Raw genomic sequence first — 12,685 nt, forward strand, 5'->3', positions numbered from 1 at the left:
AGACTGTGACTCAGAAAAAATAAATAAGAATCCTTGGCTATTTTAATTGACAGCCACAATAACAACAAATCAGCTATTTGAAGACAACCTTTACAAAGAACCTTATGGTACAGATTTCTGTTTGTGGAAACACCACAGGAATGCCAACAAGCGAACAGGGAAAGGATCTAACTTTTACTGGACACATAGTATGAATGAGTCACTGCGGCACTTCTCCATGTGCTGTACCATTTAAAACTTACCACCACCCTCAAAACCATTTGCATTCTCACTATAAGGAGGAGAAGCTGAAGTTTTTAAAAACTTGATAAACATGTCAAGGGACACAGCTAGTCAGGGATTCAGACTCAGGTGTATCAACCATCCATTTTCCTTTGCTCATTCATTTTCCATTGTGGCTTCTTCTAATGCTTGGACATGCTGCTTTAAAAAGAGCCATTAAAAGGTCACAGTAGTTGAAGATGAAATAAGGACTGGAACATTGGACATTTACAGGGCTATCCAATATGACTGACCCCAGAACCTCTGTCATCCATATAGTCCTCACCCAGACTGTCACATCCCCACATCAAGCAGTCTGCTCTCTAAGCTGGATCAGCAGGATTCCACTCCCCATTACAAATCCAATCTCCAAGGCAATTATTGGGATACAGGATGTTTGGGTTCTAGGAGTATAATCTACTCTGTTAGCAATTATTGTGGAATAGCTGCTATGGGTATGAGTCAGTCATTCATAACCCTATAATTATATTGATATATCAGCTGTAAAACAAATGAATAATCATACTAAATAAGGAAAAATGGATAACAAGTAAGTCTGTTAGTTCACATAAGATTTTGCTGCTTAAATAAGTTTAGAAGAACTGGATTTTGGAGTTCTGGGGGAAATTGCAGATAAGGGGCTATGTATAAGTCTTATTATAACTGGATGCTTTGGGGGAGCTATAGTTACTGTCTGGAGAGAAATAAGAGAGTAAGCCTACATTAACTCCTGAACAATGCTATTCTACTAATAAAACTGTTTTCACGTGTTATTTCACTCTCAGAACAAAGTTGTGAGTCTTTTCTTCTGTTATTGATGAAGCTGCTCAAGCTCAGAGTGCTTGAAGAACTTGAAGAGGGTCACACAGCCAGACAGCAGTAGGACCTAAGGGAGTCCCATACTAGATCCTATTTCCAACTTAATCCCTTCCTACTATGGAAACTCATATGCCACAAAACATCCCCAAAGTTTTTTTTTCCTTCTCTATAGCCTGAAGGCAATGATCTTTTCTGCCTACTTCAAAGATTTGCAGTGGGAAACAGATTATATTGTGCTATATAAATAAGGATGTTCTTATGACTTTACACCTGCATCCGTTTGACTAAAGCCTGAAAGAGCTTTGTCAGGGCCGAGAGTATTGTTGTATTCCCTGGTGAGTCCATCAGAACTCCTGCATGACCAGAAGGGAGCCCATATTCTCCTGCAGAAACTAAGCACAGAGCCACAGCTGCAAAAGCCTCACATTTCTAGAACTTTCAGCTGATCTTTGAGCACATTCCATTCCCATGATGAGCAACTTTTAAAGGACATTTGTCTGCAAGCATACTGGGGTGTGGGGGGGGGGGGGGGGAAGAACATAGACTTTTATAGTCTTGGGACCTCAGAATATGTAATTCAGGTAGTAAAAATATATATCACATCACATAATTTATTGTACATTTCCATGTAACATATATTTAGATGGAAGTTATTTTCTTTTCATTAGTCTTTATAGGAGGACCTCACTAAAAACAAGAATGCTAAAATCTGCTTCATTGGAAAATTCTTGAAGTGTACCTGGAAAAATGGACTAAAGGATATTGTTGTGCTGGAAAATCACTTAAAATGTACATCGAACCATTTCCACACATATATTTTGCAGGTTACCCACTTACACTATGACATAGAGCAAATAGAGAATGTCCTTGCTTTCTCAACACCAGCATGGGAGAGATTACAGTACATTTGTCATTTACTGCCTTTTAATTATATGTGCATATCAAACTATATATGTATATAAAGCTTCATGTGTCTATGTATTTATTATACATATGTATACGTGCATATATACATACATGTATGCATTACACATACACTTTTTGAATGGTTTTGTTCAATAAACTTAGATTAATAACCTCATATGAAGTAGCTCCTATATGAAGCAATGGAGATAAAACAAAAAGTACCATCTAGTTTCTAACATTTAGCAGAAGAACATTTGTGAAAATGAATAATTTGATCAATCTCATATAGGAAAATGATCACAGTTTTATTGAGGGTCCAAGGAAATTAATTGTGTAGGAGAATGTATGTATGTCCTTAGGTCTCAATTGCCTAGCATCAGGGATAATAGTGATATTACCTGACATTTTTTAATAGATAGAATATTGTTTTATACATGGTATATGCTTAATTAGTACTTTACTGATTAATAATATTTGGTTTTTAAAATCTAAAAGGCATTATTCTGTAGAAGTGGCTAACTTTGCATTTGAAGTTCTTTGCTGGAGTGATTTATGCTCATGACCTATCCAAATCCATGTGATTTTTTTTGCTACACTGTACAGATATTAAGTTGTCTTTCCATTTATTGATAAGACCTTAAAATTTAAAAAGCTGGGTTGGATCACACATATATGGTTCAAAAGAAAATAAATGAATTAAATATATACATTGTTTCAAAGTGATCTATTCATTTCTTTGCTAACTTTTTGTAGTCTGAGTGGAAGATACCAAGTCATTTCTCTATATACTTCTGGGAAATTCTGATAAAAGACAAAACGGAAAAGAGGTTGCCACTCTTATAAAATGTGATTAGTTATTTTACAATATTCTCTTAAGAAATACTGAATTTTCTTTGCACTTTAGTCTTGCAAAGATTAAAAATAAACCTTTAAATTTTTCCCTGCTAATTGTGATATTGAATATGATAGAAATGATACTGGAAGAAATAGAACTAAGATTGACTTTTTCTCAGCTGGGCTGTGGTATGCAACTCTAGATGAACAAGCAATCTTCAAAAGCTGAAGTGAATACAGGCCAACAGGTAAGCGTAAGAGCTGCACCATTAAACAAGAAATCTTAAAAATTCAACTAGTTTTCATCCTGGGAAGAGGGTGCCTTGTTGGTATGAAATCTGATAAATTGAAAGAAAGTTGACTTTTTCTTAGATCATAAGTTCCTGATAGGATTGCTACATATGCACACTCAGCTGTTTGTAACATTCTTATGTGGAAATTTGAGATTTCAATATACCAATGTCCTGCCAGTTTAAGGGTACACTGTACAGCTGAACTTTGAGTTATATGAAATGATTTTGCTTTATGCTGTTACGGTGATGTGTTTTGTGTGAATCCTTGGAACTAAAGTTTTAGCTCCAAAAATAAATGTGATTGGGGATTTTCTATGGTTTTTACTGAACCTTGGGTAACTCAAGTTGGCTTTGATGACTGAGGCCAAAGGGACTGGGAATGTACCCTGAATGTAGTGAGAGAGACACTTTTCTCTGAAGCATTGTTAGTGACCTAGGCTTTTCTTCCCATTATTGTTGATAGGGCAGTGTTTAAATACAGAGACAGAGATGTCACTATTAATTTCTGTTTATGAGGCATTCCAAATATATTGTTGTATAAAAATAATAACCAACAATGTTATTTTCAGGTATGTGAGCTGAAAGCTGACACTTCAGCCCTCTGGCCATTTTTCAAGACATTACCTAATACATTACCTCACAATGATGACTAGAGGGAAACATTTTCAAAAGCACAGTCATAAAGTGCTCTGGTAAAGCCCACCCTAGGCCTTGTGCAAAACTTGGACGTCAATTCCTCCTAAAATGAGTTAGGGGTACCAGCTGTCTCTGGCTACTCGCAGGAGTATCATTCATATCTTTCAAGATTCCCTATTTCATGTTGGGACAGACATTCTGACAGTTAGACTAGGTGACATAAATTTTACCTAATTCTGCCCTGGGGGAAAGAGCCTGTGAGTAGCTGTGACTGACAAAACTCTTTTTCCTGGTCATCTTTCTGCAAGGGAAAGATTATAAGCCAATAAAACCTTACTCTTGAAAATCTGCCCCTCAGAGGTCTTGTCCCCTAAGAAGGGGCAAGGTTGGGATGTCTAGAAACAGAATGGAGATGGTGGCCTACAGGGACACCATTAGGAACCTGCAAAACACTACATTGCTGTTGCCTTTGTCAGAACTAGATATAAAAGGCCCAGGATGCCTAACCAACCATAACTAGCAAGGGTTGATTGGGAGGCTCTTTTTCCACTTGTAATCAGAGAGTAAAAGCTGTATTTTTCTTATATTTAAGACATCTGCAAACATCACTTCAAAAGGCTCAATTTTCTCCTTATCATGTATACTGCACCTCTGCCCTGGAAGAATATTCAAAATGGTGGTTCTTGGCTCCAGTAGCACATTAGAATCCCTTAGGGAGATTTAAAAAGAATGGGTAGGGTAAATAATAAGTAGATAGTGATTTTTCTGAGTAAGGGAGTGTACAAGAAAAAATAAATGTGGTGACATTTTTCAGGATATGTTATAGAAGGGAGAGACTGGATTGGTAATCTGTGGATTTATCAGTTCTTTCAATATTCAAAAGCAGATCATTCGGATGGCTGGAGGGTAAATGCAGATGAAGTGACTCCACTAAAAATCTTTGTTTCAGTCATCTTATTTTGTTCAAATGTCATGTTAAATTGTCTTCTTCTGTGATACATGATAAAACACTCTCAAAAATGCATTTATATTAAGGAGAGTCAGTAGTGGACACGGATTTGCAATCATAGCTAAGAGCAAGTTCCTTACATGTCCATGAACTTTTAGACTAAGGAGAGATGTGGATATCCTCTGACCTCTTTTCTCTCTCGTATTTATGTTAGATGAACTTCTCCTTCATATAGTCTGATCAGAGGCCAATGGAGCTTAAATCATCCTTGAGGGATATAGAAAATAAAGCCATCCAGTTACCTCTATCAAAGGGTAAGGGTCCAACAGGAACCACCACTATGCAAAAGTAATATGTTCAAGAAATAAAAAACTGGAAGAAGTTAGTGTGGAACGTATTCATGTTATGGATTCAGAAACACAATTTTATATTTATGTTGCTCATATTGGTAAAATGTAAAATGTCCGAGAGAAAGTTATTCCATTTAGCCAGATAAATGTTAGAAAGATATAAGAATTTGTTTAATAATTATTTCATTCTTCTTATGAAGGTGAAATTCAAATAACATAAAATGAAAAGAGAAAAATAAAATGTCATTTCATACATTCACAATATTGCACACTTACCACCTCTGCCTAAATTCAAAACATTTTCAGTATTCCAAATACTGATTTCTTCTTAAATTATTGAGTCATTTCATTTTATATAAGCCCTATTGCACTAAGCAAAATAAACCATATAAAGAAAAATAAAACATGGCTTAGGTTCTCAAGAAGCATATGTTTAGTATGTGGCTTGATCATTTTGCTATTAAAATACAAACTAATATATGACAGATTGTATTTTTAAATGAAACCTACTAAGGAAGAGCTAACATCTGATTTGTGGTTGCCAGGTGTTTGACCATGAAAAACCTCATAAAGGAGACAGCATTGAAAATGGGCCTCAAATGACAGGCAGAAGGAAGTGCATAACTTTTAGTAGCTGGAATATTATGAGCCAAGAGGAGAAAGAAGGAGTCTAAGGAACACTCAGCAGGTGTCATGGATAAATCTAGGGAGAATGGGTAGAAAGGTAGAAGCTCAGACTAGAAAAGCAGCTTGAGCCAGTATTGTAGAGATCTTTGTATACCTCACCAAGGAATTCGGACTCTATTCAGTAAGGAATAAGAACCACTAGATACTTTTTAATCAATAAAGAATATAGACAATGCAGTACTTCAGGAAGAAAAATCTGATGACTAAGAATAAGTTGTATTAGAGGGAGTGAAATTGTCCCTCCAGGTAGTTAATCCTAGAAATGCAGAGTAGACTGATATGTAGTATGTAAATTTGAGAAAAATCTGGAGAAGCTTTCAATACCCCCAAAACAACGTAGTGGGACGATAAAGGAGGAGTGTTTTATGTTCCTCGATCATCCTATCCTGCTTCTAATTGGTTGCTTACTATTCAAGACACTGTCTAGGTTACAGACCAATTTAATTAGTAAGTCACAGATCCAAACTTATGGGTGAATTGTGACCTGGGGGTTAGTAGTCACCCTTTAGTGTTAGCTCCTCAAGTCCAGGGAACCCTGGGGTCTGACCTGGCATTCTTCACCTTTAGCCATGTGGTGCTATTGGTAGCAATGGTGGGTCTTACCATCAACTAATAAATCAAAGTCTATTTTCCTCCTTAGGGACACTTCCATTCAAATGTGCAAAGAACCCTCTAGAACATGAAGTTGTAGTGGCACCTCCTCCTCCACAGAAAATCATAACTAAGCTTCTCCAGAAATCTTCACCATAATTGATTTTAGGACTATCAGCAAAAGAGTCTCTACAAAAGAGTTCAATGCAGGTAAACTTCCTATTTCCCTGTTGCTCTATTTTACTTGGCTACCGGCTTGGAAGAAATCAGCTCTCTAGGTGCTGAACACCCCTTTACTAGTTTTTCCACAAGCATTTATTCAGTATAGTAGTTTATAGAAGTATGTTTGCAAATGCAAAATGTGGTTAATAAAAAAAAAAAAAAGACATCCTTTAATAAGGCCTCTAGCCTTGAGCTGGAGCTTCACAGAGATGTCTATATTTCTAAGATAAGTTACCAGTTGGGCTCCATGGTAACAGCTGGCAAGGGAGGGGGAAAGAAAGGGTATAAGAAGCTCTCCCCTTCTCAGATGTTGCCCTTGAAGGGTTAGCTTACCCAAAACAGTGAAAGAAAAAGCTGCTTTCTGCAGACTGTGAACTTCTGAGTCCCTCCTTACATGCTGGGTATTAAGTTCTGAAACTCCCTGAACTCAGGGTTCAGGGGATTAATTGATTACAGTGAAAGCTGTACCCTCTAAAACTGGCTTTGAGAAACTGATGTGACTTCATTTTTGAGAAACCAGCCTCTACCTCAGAGCAAAGCCTGTCCAAGGAAGGGGGTGTGACCCTTGTCCTTGGAAAAACCCACAGAGCACTCCTAAGCACACACCCACCCTGCTGAGTTGTTTGTCTATAAATAACAACAGAGATCTGGGGTGCCAGGTGTCCCTGACTCAATTAGGCTAGGTGAGGAACCATAACAACCCCCTAGCCACCACCAATCAGCATGAGACAGGGAAAATACTTGGGATGCTAGATGACCCCCCCCCCCCAGTAGTTTATGGTGGTTGATAACATGTTGGGAAACCATGTAGTTTATCATGTACACCCCTCGTGGCTTAAACCAATCAGTTCAAAGGAATCCTCCTCTTGTACTAACCAATCACCCCTACCCAACTTGTTCCGGCCAGTGAATGTGTTAATCAATGTTAAGAGTTGTTGTTTGACTTTCCCGAGATGTGAAATGATTTGCTGTGTGATGTTGTGATGCATAGAGTATCCCCCCAAAACCTATAAAATCTCACTGAACAAAGGACTGGGACTCACTCCCTGGGACTGCTGCGTCGGCAATGGTTGTGAGTCCAGGCTTGAGATTGCAATAAAGGCTCTTGTGTGATTGCATTGGATTCGGCTCCTGGAGGTCTATTGTGGTCCCACGAATCTGGCATTACAGCTGCAGCCAACTAAAACTGTTTCCTGCTATCTTTGGTGCCCTGCCTCATCTGTCCCTACAGCAAATTATATAGATAAGTTATGCTACTCACCTTATTCTCATTCAACAAAAGTTGACTGAGTGCCTACACTGTGTTTTGCTCTATCTCAAACTCACTGTCAGGACTCTCACTTTGTGGAGCAAGGTCTGTTTTCACTGTTTTCCTCACCCACAGATGTCAGGGATATGGCACATGGGCATCCACTCACAGGTCCCTAGTCCATGTAGCCATCTTCCCACTCTGCCTAGTCCACACTCAGGATTCTGCTCAGCACAGAACTGCAGCCAGTCTTCAGACACACCCTGCAGAAGGAGCCCATGAGCTATTTCTTATCGCTTATCACACACCTGCCTTAAGTCAAGTGGTGGCTTCCTCCTCTCTGTGTTGAAATTCCTGTTCCAGAGCAATACCACTCACTCAAAACTAAACACTCATTCAATTTAAAATTTCTCCCTTGTTTAAATCTCCTTCAAGATAGGAAAAATGCAGTGCAAAAGATAGATGAATCCAGTCCTCTCTTTTGATAACATTACCATATCCCCAAACGTTTATCTTATATTTTCTAAGACCAGTTTAAATATGGAATTCTGAAAATGTTTTACATAACTGGAAAAGTTGTAATCTGTCATTTCAGACCTCTCAATGCACTCATACCCATGGGGGAGTCTCAACTGGATATTCTTAGAACTCATCCTTCCACCTGCTGGCAGCCCTCAAGTGCTTAGATCTCCTTAGATCTCCTGACTGATGCAAGGTCCCTCTCAAGGACACTCCTTCCAGGGGTTGACATATAAATCATAAAGAAGAGTGTTTTTTTTTTTCTCTTTCCTAAATTGATGTCCCAACTTAGACCTGTTTCTGCCCTTGCCACCAATCCAAAGAAACTCCAGGTGTAACCATATATATTAACACTCTTTGGGGATGAGTTGGATTCAAGTCTTTGTATCTTCTAGTTATTTATAGGCCAGGTTCTCAGAGTTCCTACTGGAGACTTCTTCCCTTAGATAGGGATAAATACCCTTCATATCCTCCATGAATAGGGAGGAATGGATATCCAACAACCTAAAATATCTCCCTTTTTTTATATTCTGAGAAAAAGCACCACAATATACTTTTTTAAAGGAATGCAGAAATCAGAGGCAGAAAGTAGGATTTCCCAGTGTTCTTCTGCCCTAGAATGAGCAGTTGAACAGAAATCAGAAAAAAAAAAAAAAACAGAAAAGATTGAATTTTGAGGATTCTTTGGTTTGTGGCTACTGCTAAAGATCCCTAGATTCTTTGTTCAAAATTTATTGATTAATTCTTACTGCCACATTGGTAGAATGTGTACTCAGAATTGTCATTTTTATTGCATTCCTGTACTCCAATGATGAATCTGTTGAAAAAGAAATTAGGAAAACTATCCCATTCTCAATAGCCTTAAAAAAATAAAAATTTGGGAATCAATCTAACAGAAGAGATGAAGGAACTCTACAATAAAAAAACTATAGAGCACTAAAAAGATAATAAATGAAAGACCTTAGAAGATGGAATGACCTCCCACATTCTTGGACAGGCAAAATTAATATTGTTGAAATGGCCATACTTCCAAAAGCACTATTCAAATTCAATGCAGTCCCCATCAAAATTTCAATGACATTTTCAAAGAACTAGGAAAAGCAGTTCTGAAATTCATTTGGAAAAATAAAGAGACCCAGAACAGCCACAGTAGTTTTTAAAAAGAAAAGTGAAGCAAAAGGCATCTCAATACTGGACCTCAAATTATACTCCGGAGTTATGGTAATAAAACCAACATGGTTCAAATATCTCCCTTTAAAGAAATCTTTTGACATCCCTTTTTAGTCCCAAAATTAATTCCTAACTATTTTCTTCTATAGGCTGGAAATGGATGATGGGCTAACCCCTCACAGAATAAGTATTACAAACTCCAAGTATGTTCTACACAGGTAGTTTGGCATCTGCTCTAAGTGTGGGAGGAGCTTCTGAATTTTTCACTCTGAAAATTCAAGAAAACAGAAAAAGTGAAATTTAATGTCTAAATTTTGTGAATTAAAGATCATGAAAGGTTTGTAAATTACGTGTCTTCCATCCCTTATCTGAAATTCTTTGGGTACAGATAAAACCTGAATATTTTCAGATTTTAGAAAGGCAATATGTATCCAATGGGTGTCCTAGCATTGTCACATTCTCCAGTAATTTTAGAGGCAGCATTTTTTAATAAAATCCAGCAAAATGTGGATATTCACCCAAAGTGGAATACATAAGATAACAAATGGCTTCTTGCTAGTTCTGGTCAAGTTTGGACACCAAATAGCTGGTTGCCTGAATGAAATAAGCAGTCGTAGGGAGCAGACTCTGGTTCCTCTCTTCCTTCTAGAAACCATCCTTGAACAAGTGACTCATTGACATTTACCCATAGGCAAGAAAGCCTGGGAAATCCAGTCCTTGGAGTGAGCCTCCCTAGGACTAGGATGAAGAGCACAGGGGGAGGCCAAAAGAATGTCAGACAAGCCAGTCTGGGACCGGCACACTCACCATTTCCCTCAGGCCACCCCTTCAGGAGTTCCTGATTCCATGACCCATCTTCTCCAAATGAATGAGCATTGAATGGATACAAGATAATCTGAGCTCTGACTAGAGGTCGACTGTTATCTCCTAATGTATTTAGAGTTCCCACATCCACATGGGAAAGAGCTTTTGGGAAGTGCACATGGTAATTTTACATCATTAGAAAAACCACAGATCAAGTCTGTGTTGTTCATGGAGCTGTCTTTCTAAAGGCTTGACTCAAAGATTCAGTGTGAACAAGAATGAGAAAATAAAATAAAATAAAATAAATATATATATATATATATATATATGAAGTAATAATTGGTAATTTAAGGATTATAGGAAAAAAGAGTATCAAGACCTATTTAAGAATTTGATTCTTTTAAGTCTTCTTTATATGACAAAGGAAAAAAAATCACTAGTAAATGCACATTCATCCTGCCACTGAAGAAAGAGGTCCTCTTGACTCTTTGGCTTTTGCTATCCTAATCTGGAATGAAGGACATTGCTAAAAAGGCTAGACTAATTTCCATGAGATGGCATATATCATTTTGCTATAAAGATTGATTACTATTTTTGGTCCTGAGGTAGGATGAAAAAGAGAGAGAGAAATTGAAGTGAAAGGAGCCCCCATGGGCTCACCTAGGGGAAATAGTTTGAATGTGTGTGGAGACAACTCTTTAGAGTAGTGCTTCTGCTATGTGAACTCTATAGATGGAGGAAGAGAGTTTTGAGGAAGTTTTGCTATGTGTTGTGAATGGCAGACCTTACTGCTGCATCTCCATTGACTTTGCTGTTTTAAATGGATTTGCAATACCTCTGGATGTCAGGTGGGTGTTTCTTTTGTGTCTAACACATGCTGAGATAGGTCACAGAGAGTCCTGGTTTTATTAAGGTTATATTTTTATAACACATTTTTAAAGTGCTCTTTAATGCCGGTGTTTAACTTTATTAAAGAATCCTTCTTTGGAGTTGTAAATGATGAGTAAAAAGGCTTGTTAATCTTTTTCTCAGTTAACCAGGGCTCTGCTGGAATCCTGGCAATTTCAAACATGTAATAGAACCAAAGCAAAATACCTAAGAGGATAAAAGGAAGCCTTTGAGCCGTGAATTTTGAAACTCAAACCCACACTATTACAACATGATACAGTCCAATAAAAATGCATTTGGGGCTAAAAGTGGTAGAGTGCTTGCTTAGCATATTCAAGGCCCTGAGTTCAATCCCCAGCACTGAAAAATTTACATTTTTTTTTCTAGCTTGTGATGTTCTATAACTTGAAAACAGACACACTAAGACTTTACAGGTTGTTTCTAGGGCATTTTAGTAAATTTCTTCATTGTGTGTGATGAACTGCGTGAACAATTCTACCATCGACTCTCATTAATTACACAGGCCATCCCTTCAGTCTGTTTGGTCCTGGCCCCAAATCCCATCTCAAGAGGGAGCATTGCACCTGGCCAAACTGTAGCACTCGGGGTGCTGCAAGTCTGTCACGTGTCTTTGTTCTGTGAGAATTCAGCATAGAACATCCCCTCCTTTCTCAGCAGTTTCAAAACCTGGATGTTAGTTCCCCATACCTTTTGCAATTCCCTTTGTTTATAGAAAAGGATTTCTGGTTATTTTCTACACTCTAACTACTGGCTGAAGGGTTGAGAGATTCTGCTGACAAATTTGAACAACTGTCTGTGTTTACATCTGCTTCTCAGGGGCACCCTGGCTGGCCCCGATGTTGGTATGCTGCTCATTTCCTCCTCTTGGGCCCAATCCCTAGTTTAAATTGATATAACCTCCAAAATTTGCTGAGATAATTATCGACACTTCTCCCAGGGGCACTGATGATAAGAGCATGGCGGAGATTTCCTTTTGCTGAGATTTACATCCCCAACATATTTAATTTTTTTTTCTATTCTATGAAAATATTTGGAAGTATTTCTATCATTGTGATGATTGTCTAGAATCAGTGCTCTGTCTTGGATTTATTTATCAGCCTCCACCTTGTGGTTTTCATTGTCTATACATGAGACTGGCAGCTCAGCTGTATTTAGGATTCTTTTCTTGTCGTTGCCATACTTTTAAAAAATGTGTTTCTAAATGTGCTTTTAAAGGATGATAGGCTATATTGTCATGTGTATTTGTGGTAATGATTATTCAGCTGAAGAAAACATCTGAGGTGGTTGACAAGTAATTCTGAGCAAAAGTCATCTGTCAGCTACCAATAAGGTTTGTATTTAAAGATAAAATATTATTCATGAGTGGACTGTGTAAAATTTTAATAATTCTTCAGTTTCAATGACCAGTTCCAGAGAACCTGTATAATGGAGTTGGCTTCCCAGTTTGTCCACTTCCAGAGGCAGAATTGCAGGGTGGAAGGCACAG

The sequence above is a fragment of the Marmota flaviventris genome, chromosome 11, assembly GCF_047511675.1.
Source record: "Marmota flaviventris isolate mMarFla1 chromosome 11, mMarFla1.hap1, whole genome shotgun sequence".
Lineage (NCBI taxonomy): Eukaryota > Metazoa > Chordata > Mammalia > Rodentia > Sciuridae > Marmota > Marmota flaviventris.